The sequence below is a fragment of the Labrus mixtus genome, unplaced genomic scaffold (assembly GCF_963584025.1).
Source record: "Labrus mixtus unplaced genomic scaffold, fLabMix1.1 SCAFFOLD_30, whole genome shotgun sequence".
NCBI lineage: Eukaryota > Metazoa > Chordata > Actinopteri > Labriformes > Labridae > Labrus > Labrus mixtus.
This window is the reverse complement of record NW_026870100.1, coordinates 710,001-717,500: the sequence shown is the minus strand read 5'-3', so window position 1 is coordinate 717,500 and position 7,500 is coordinate 710,001. Positions and strand designations below refer to the sequence as shown.

The following is a 7,500-nucleotide window of genomic DNA, read 5'->3' as shown; positions in this document are numbered from 1 at the left end:
GTAAGCTTTTTAATTTTTTTAATCATATGTTCTTTTTTTATCATATAGAGACATATTCACATGTCCAAAAATTCAGCCAGAATCAAGGGCATGAGATCGTTAAAAGGCCCCTGTCTGCACACAATAACAGCTTACGGCCATACCACCCTGAACACGCCTGATCTCGTCCGATCTCGGAAGCTAAGCAGGGTAGGGCCTGGTTAGTACTTGGATGGGAGACCGCCTGGGAATACCAGGTGCTGTAAGCTTTTTCATTTTTTTGATCATATGTTTTTTTTTTATCATATAGAGACATATTCACATGTCCAAAAATTCAGCCAGAATCAAGGGCATAAAATCTTTAAAAGGCCCCTGTCTGCACACAATAATGGCTTACGGCCATACCACCCTTAACACGCCCGATCTCGTCCCATCTCGGAAGCTAAGCAGGGTCAACTTTTATCAATCAATCAATCAACTTTAATTTGTATAGCGTCAACTCATAACAAGTGTTATCTCGAGACACTTTACAAGAAGCAGGTAAAATACCTTACTCATTGTCTGTTAACATTACAAAAGAGCAGGTAAAAGACCTTACTCATTGTTATGTTACAAAAAGCAGGTAAAGGACCTTACTTATTGCTATGTTACAAAGATCCGGCCTATCCATCATGAGCACTTTAGCAAAGCAGCAAAAGTTACAGTGGTAAGAAAAAACTGCCTTATTAAAAGGCAGAAATCTTCGGCCGGATCCCCGGCTCATGACGAAACAGTCTTCACAGGCCTAGACTGCGCCGGGCTTGGAAAGGATTAGGGGGAGAGATGGGATAAGATGCAGGAAGAGGGATAGAGAGCAAGGGGGTGGGGGGAGGTAGACCGTCCATCAGCAATCCGGTGGGGAGGGGAGGGGGTGTGGGGGGTTGTTCTGGCAGGCCGCCAACCCACGATCCGGTGGGGAGGGGGTAGTGGTGGGGTGGGGGTTGTTCTGGCAAGCCGTCAACCGATGATCTTGAGGAGCCTAGGGGAGCTCAAGAGATCCCAGGAAAGTAGGTGGTTAGTGACTGAGATTTATAGATAGATACATGCAGTAATATGATGTACTGTATATGCATAGAGAGAGAGAGAGAGAGAGAGAGAGAGAGAGGAGCTCAAGGTGCCAGTTCCCCCGGTAGTCTAAGCCTATAGCAGCATAACTAAGAGCTGGTCTACACCAGCACCAGCCCTAACTATAAGATTTATCAAAAAGGAAAGTTTTAAGTCTAATCTTAAAAATACAGACTGTGTCTGCCTCCCGGACCCCGGCTGGAAGGCGGTTCCAGAGGAGAGGAGCCCGATAACTGAAGGCTTTACCCCCCATAGTACACTTGGAGACTGTAGGTACCACCAGCAGGCCTGCACTCCGGGACCGCAACGCTCTCAAGGGACAGTACGGCACTAGTAGCTCCTTAAGATAAGATGGTGCCTGGCCATTTAGAGCTTTGTAGGTGAGAAGAAGGATCTTGAATTCTATTCTAGACTGTATAGGGAGCCAGTGCAGAGAAGCCAGGACAGGAGTAATGTGGTCCCATTTCCTGGTTCTGGTCAGTACACGAGCTGCAGCATTCTGGACCCGTTGAAGAGTCTTTAGAGATTTGCCAGAGCACCCTGACAAAAGAGAGTTACAATAATCCAGTCTGGAGGTAACAAATGCATGAACTAGTTTTTCTGCATCACTTTGCGACAGGATATTCCTGATCTTGGATATATTACGAAGGTGAAAGTAGGCTGTTCTTGAAACTTGACTGATGTGAGAGCTAAAAGACATATCTTGATCAAAAATAACTCCTAGATTCCTAACAGTGGTGCTAGATGCCAGGCTGATGTCATTAAGGACAGTCACATCACTAGAAAAAGTCTCTCTGAGGTTCTTAGGGCCTAGCACAATAACTTCAGTCTTGTCTGAGTTAAGTAGCAAAACATTTCTGGTCATCCAGGTCCTAACGTACTTAAGGCATGTTTCTAGCTGACATAACTGACTGGTACCATCGGGCTTCATTGATACATAAAGCTGAGTATCATCTGCATAACAATGAAACTGTATGGAGTGTTTCCTCATAATATTTCCCAGAGGAAGCATATATAATGTAAAAAGAATTGGTCCAAGCACTGAACCTTGTGGGACTCCATGGCAAACTTTAGTGTGCATAGAGGACTCATCATTAACATGTACAAACTGAGATCGGTCTGATAAGTAGGATTCAAACCAACTTAAAGCAGTCCCTGTAATTCCAAGCAAATGCTCCAGTCTGTACAACAGGATCCGATGGTCAATGGTGTCAAAAGCAGCACTAAGATCTAACAAGACGAGCACAGACAGAAGTCCCCTGTCTGAGGCTAGAAGTAGATCGTTTGTAACTCTAACTAGTGCAGTCTCAGTGCTATGGTGGACTCTAAATCCTGACTGGAACTCTTCAAATAAACTGTTGTCATGGAGAAAGTCACACAGCTGTTTAGCTACCACCTTCTCCAGGATCTTCGAGATAAAAGGAAGGTTGGATATAGGTCTGTAGTTAGCCAGAGTTCCTGAGTCCAGAGTAGGCTTTTTAAGTAGAGGTTTGATTACCGCTACTTTAAATGTCTGTGGTACATAGCCTGCCAGTAAAGACATATTGATCATATCTAATATGGAGTTGCTAACTAAGGGAAAGACTTCCTTAAACAGCTTGGTTGGGATTGGGTCCAAAATACAGGTTGACGGTTTCGATGCAGAAAAAATGGAATGTAGCTCTGAAAGGTCGATTGGAGAAAAACAGTCGAGACTAATATCTGGTCCTGGAACTGTCTCTGCCGTAACAGACGTATCTGCACCAGGTAAGGGCAGGAGGTTACCAATTTTGTCTCTGATGTCTAGAACTTTGTTGTTGAAAAAGCTAAGGAAATCATTACTGCTGAGGGCTAGAGGAATACAAGGCTCAATGGAGCCATGACTCTCTGTCAGCCTGGCTACAGTGCTGAAAAGGTATCTAGGATTGCCTTTGTTTTCCTCGATTAGAGAGGAGTAGTAGGCAGCTCGGGCGTGACGTAGAGCCTTCATATATCTTCTATGACTATCCTGCCAGAAAAAACGAGATTCTACCGTTTTGGTCGAACGCCATATTCTTTCAAAATTCCGTGATGATTGTTTCAGAGTACGGGTTTCTGAGTTGAACCATGGAGCCACTCTCCGCCGCTTGACAACCTTCTGTTTCAGGGGAGCAATCGAATCCAGAGTAACTCTCAGCGAATCCACTGCACTATCAACAAACTGATCTAGCTGAGAGGGACTAAAGCTATCGTAAGAGTTTCCAACTGGGTTGAAACACGGTACTGAATCAAAAACAGCTGAAATAGCTTCCTTAAATCTAGCCACAGCACTATCCGACAAACTTCTAGAAAGCACACCTCTTCCAGGCAGAGGTAATTCTAGTAGGACAAAATCAAATGTAATAAAAAAATGGTCTGATAGCAGAGGATTTTCTAGGAAAACTGTAAGGTTATGGATTTCAATTCCATAAGCTAAAACAAGATCCAGGGTGTGGTTAAAATGATGAGTAGGTTCGTTTACACCCTGGGTGAAACCAATAGAGTCTAATAGTGACATGAAAGCTGTGCTCAGGCTATCATTTTCAACATCCACATGGATATTGAAGTCACCTACAACAATTATTCTATCACTGCTAAGGACTAAGTCTGATAAAACATGTCATCACTGGTCTGATTTGGGAGGGGTCCAGAGAACACTACGGAGTCCGACATCGTCTTAGCAAAAGTACACACCGACTCCACATTAACCTTAGTGACTTCCGACTGGCGTAGTCGGGAGTCATTTGTGCCGACATGAATTACGATTGTATCAAATCTACCTTTAGTCTTTGTCAGCAACTTTAAATAAGATGCGATGTCGCCCGCTCTGGCCCCGGGTATACACCTAACTATGCCCGCTGACTTCGCTAGCTTCACGTTTCGGACTATGGAGTCTCCAATAATCAGAGTTTTATTCTCAGCGGGTGTGTCGCTGAGTGGGGAAAATTTGTTTGAAACGTGAAATGGTTGGTGGGGAACCGTGTGCTTCGATTTTCGACTATGCTTCCCTCGGACAGTAACCCAGCCACTGCCTCCCGGCTGCTCGGGAGTTACCGGGGGGGAAGCCAAGCTATGTCGGCCCGCACCTGCTACAGGTGGCTGGCTAACTACTGCTGCATACGATGACTCCGACTCAATGGTGCGGAACCGTCTCTCTAACTCAGACACCCTCGCCTCCAAAGCTAAAAATAAACTACATTTCTTACAAGTATCATTATCACTAAAGGAGGACGAGGAATAACTTAACATCTGACACGTAGAGCAGGAGAGAGCAGGAGAGGGAGAGACAGAAAAAGAAGCCATTGTAAAGCTAACTGCTAGGCTAAGCTAAGAGTAGGTACACAGTAACACAGTGCAGAGGAGAACAGAACAAGCAATTATGCAATACGCTCACCGTAGTACGCTGCTCTGCTCAGGTGCTGCTCGCTGCTCTGCTCAGGTGCTGCTCGCTGCTCTGCTCAGGTGCTGCTCGCTGCTCTGCTCAGGTGCTGCTCGCTGCTCTGCTCAGGTGCTGCTCGCTGCTCTGCTCAGGTGCTGCTCGCTGCTCTGCTCAGGTGCTGCTCGCTGCTCTGCTCAGGTGCTGCTCGCTGCTCTGCTCAGGTGCTGCTCGCTGCTCTGCTCAGGTGCTGCTCGGCACGGTCGGGCCTGGTTAGTACTTGAATGGGAGACCGCCTGGGAATACCAGATGCTGTAAGCTTTTTTTATTTTTTTGATCATATGTTTTTTTTATCATAGAGAGACATATTCACATGTCCACAAATTCAGCCAGAATCAAGGGCATGACATCTTTAAAAGGCCCCTGTCTGCACACAATAATGGCTTACGGCCATACCACCCTGAACACGCCCGATCTCGTCCGATCTCGGAAGCAAAGCAGGGTCGGGCCTGGTTAGTACTTGGATGGGAGACCACCTGGGAATACCAGGTGCTGTAAGCGTTTTCATTTTTTTGATCATATGTTTTTTTTTATCATATAGAGACATATTCACATGTCCAAAAATTCAGCCAGAATCAAGGGCATGACATCTTTAAAAGGCCCCTTTCTGCACACAATAATGGCTTACGGCCATACCACCCTGAACACGCCCGATCTCATCCGATCTCAGAAGCTAAGCAGGGTCGGGCCTGGTTAGTACTTGAATGGGAGACCGCCTGGGAATACCAGATGCTGTAAGCTTTTTTTATTTTTTTGATCATATGTTTTTTTTATAATAGAGAGACATATTCACATGTCCACAAATTCAGCCAGAATCAAGGGCATGACATCTTTAAAAGGCCCCTGTCTGCACACAATAATGGCTTACGGCCATACCACCCTGAACACGCCCGATCTTGTCCGATCTCGGAAGCTAAGCAAGGTCGGGCCTGGTTAGTACTTGGATGGGAGACCGCCTGGGAATACCAGGTGCTGTAAGCTTTTTCATTTTTTTGATCATATGTTTTTTTTTATCATATAGAGACATATTCACATGTCCAAAAATTCAGCCAGAATCAAGGGAATGACATCTTTAAGGCCCATTTCTGCACACAATAATGGCTTACGGCCATACCACCCTGAACTCATCCGATCTCGGAAGCTAAGCAGTGTCGGGCCTGGTTAGTACTTGGATGGGAGACCGCCTGGGAATACCAGGTGCTGTAAGCTCTTTCATTTTTTTTGATCATATGTTTTTTTTATCATATAGAGACATATTCACATGTCCAAAAATTCAGCCAGAATCAAGGGCATGACATCTTTAAAAGGCCCCTCTCTGCACACAATAATGGCTTACGGCCATACCACCCTGAACACGCCTGATCTCGTCCGATCTCGGAAGCAAAGTAGGGTAGTGCCTGGTTAGTACTTGGATGGGAGACAGCCTGGGAATACCAGGTGCTGTAAGTTTTTTCATTTTTTTGATCATATGTTTTTTTTTTATCATATAGAGACATATTCACATGTCCTAAAATTCAGCCAGAATCAAGGGCATGACATCTTTAAAAGGCCCCTTTCTGCATACAATAATGGCTTACGGCCATACCACCCTGAACACGCCTGATGTCGTCCGATCTCGGAAGCTAAGCAGGGTAGGGCCTGGTTAGTACTTGGATGGGAGACAGACTGGGAATACCAGGTGCTGTAAGTTTTTTCATTTTTTTAATCATATGTTTTTTTTTATCATATAGAGACATATTCACATGTCCAAAAATTCAGCCAGAATCAAGGGCATGACATCTTTAAAAGGCCCCTTTCTGCACACAATAATGGCTTACGGTCATACCACCCTGAACTCGTCCGATCTCGTCCGATCTCGGAAACTAAGCAGGGTCGTGCCTGGTTAGTACTTGGATGGGAGACCGCCTGGGAATACCAGGTGCTGTAAGCTGTTTCATTTTTTTGATCATGTCTTTTTTTTTTATCATAGAGAGACATATTCACATGTCCAAAAATTCAGCCAGAATCAAGGGCATGACATCTTTAAAAGGCCCCTTTCTGCACACAATAATGGCTTACGGTCATACCACCCTGAACTCGTCCGATCTCGTCCGATCTCGGAAACTAAGCAGGGTCGTGCCTGGTTAGTACTTGGATGGGAGACCGCCTGTGGAATACCAGATGCTGTAAGCTGTTTCATTTCTTTGATCATTTTTTTTTTTTTTATCATAGAGAGACATATTCACATGTCCAAAAATTCAGCCAGAATCAAGGGCATGACATCTTTAAAAGGCCCCTTTCTGCACACAATAATGGCTTACGGCCATACCACCCTGAACACGCCCGATCTCGTCCGATCTCGGAAGCTATGCAGGGTCGGGCCTCGTTAGTACTTGGATGGGAGACCGCCTGTGGAATATCAAATGCTGTAAGCTGTTTCATTTTTTTGATCAAATGTTTTTTTTTTATCATATAGAGACATATTCACATGTCCAAAAATTCAGCCAGAATCAAGGGTATGACATCTTTAAAAGGCCCCTTTCTGCACACAATACTGGCTTACGGCCAAACCACCCTGAACTCGTCCGATCTTGGAAGCTAAGCAGGGTCGGGCCTGGTTAGTACTTGGATGGGAGAACGCCTGGGAATACCAGACGCTGTAAACTTTTTTTATTTTTTTGATCATATGTTTTTTTTTTATCATAGAGAGACATATTCACATGTCCAAAAATTCAGCCAGAATCAAGGGCATGACATCTTTAAAAGGCCCCTGTCTGCAGACAATAATGGCTTACGGCCATACCACCCTGAACATGCCCGATCTCGTTCCATCTCAGAAGCTAAGCAGGGTAAGGCCTGGTTAGTACTTGGATGGGAGACCGCCTGGGAATACCAGGTGCTGTAAGCTTTTTCATTTTTTTGATCATGTTTTTTTTTTATCATATAGAGACATATTCACATGTCCAAAAATTCAGCCAGAATCAAGGGCATGACATCTTTAAAAG

At 44.8% G+C, this 7,500-nt stretch overlaps 7 non-coding genes and 4 pseudogenes across 7 annotated transcripts; all 11 read left to right on the top strand.

Moving 5' to 3' along the window:
- Positions 1 to 129: 129 nt before the first annotated feature.
- On the top strand, positions 130 to 248 carry LOC132961512 (5S ribosomal RNA). The gene has a single exon (XR_009667874.1). It is a non-coding gene; the product is annotated as a 5S ribosomal RNA (ribosomal RNA).
- Positions 249 to 4,898: 4,650 nt separating this feature from the next.
- On the top strand, positions 4,899 to 5,017 carry LOC132961108 (5S ribosomal RNA). The gene has a single exon (XR_009667489.1). It is a non-coding gene; the product is annotated as a 5S ribosomal RNA (ribosomal RNA).
- A 121-nt stretch (positions 5,018 to 5,138) lies between these two features.
- Positions 5,139 to 5,257, top strand: LOC132961403 (5S ribosomal RNA). The gene has a single exon (XR_009667767.1). It is a non-coding gene; the product is annotated as a 5S ribosomal RNA (ribosomal RNA).
- Positions 5,258 to 5,378: 121 nt separating this feature from the next.
- Positions 5,379 to 5,497, top strand: LOC132961309 (5S ribosomal RNA). The gene has a single exon (XR_009667676.1). It is a non-coding gene; the product is annotated as a 5S ribosomal RNA (ribosomal RNA).
- Positions 5,498 to 5,616: 119 nt separating this feature from the next.
- On the top strand, positions 5,617 to 5,725 carry LOC132960773 (5S ribosomal RNA; annotated as a pseudogene).
- A 121-nt stretch (positions 5,726 to 5,846) lies between these two features.
- On the top strand, positions 5,847 to 5,965 carry LOC132960730 (5S ribosomal RNA; annotated as a pseudogene).
- Positions 5,966 to 6,087: 122 nt separating this feature from the next.
- On the top strand, positions 6,088 to 6,206 carry LOC132960681 (5S ribosomal RNA). Its single transcript, XR_009667446.1, has one exon. It is a non-coding gene; the product is annotated as a 5S ribosomal RNA (ribosomal RNA).
- Positions 6,207 to 6,327: 121 nt separating this feature from the next.
- On the top strand, positions 6,328 to 6,446 carry LOC132961538 (5S ribosomal RNA). Its single transcript, XR_009667898.1, has one exon. It is a non-coding gene; the product is annotated as a 5S ribosomal RNA (ribosomal RNA).
- A 122-nt stretch (positions 6,447 to 6,568) lies between these two features.
- LOC132960857 (5S ribosomal RNA) lies at positions 6,569 to 6,688 on the top strand (annotated as a pseudogene).
- A 122-nt stretch (positions 6,689 to 6,810) lies between these two features.
- LOC132960902 (5S ribosomal RNA) lies at positions 6,811 to 6,930 on the top strand (annotated as a pseudogene).
- A 354-nt stretch (positions 6,931 to 7,284) lies between these two features.
- On the top strand, positions 7,285 to 7,403 carry LOC132960675 (5S ribosomal RNA). Its single transcript, XR_009667442.1, has one exon. It is a non-coding gene; the product is annotated as a 5S ribosomal RNA (ribosomal RNA).
- The last annotated feature ends 97 nt before the right edge of the window (positions 7,404 to 7,500 follow it).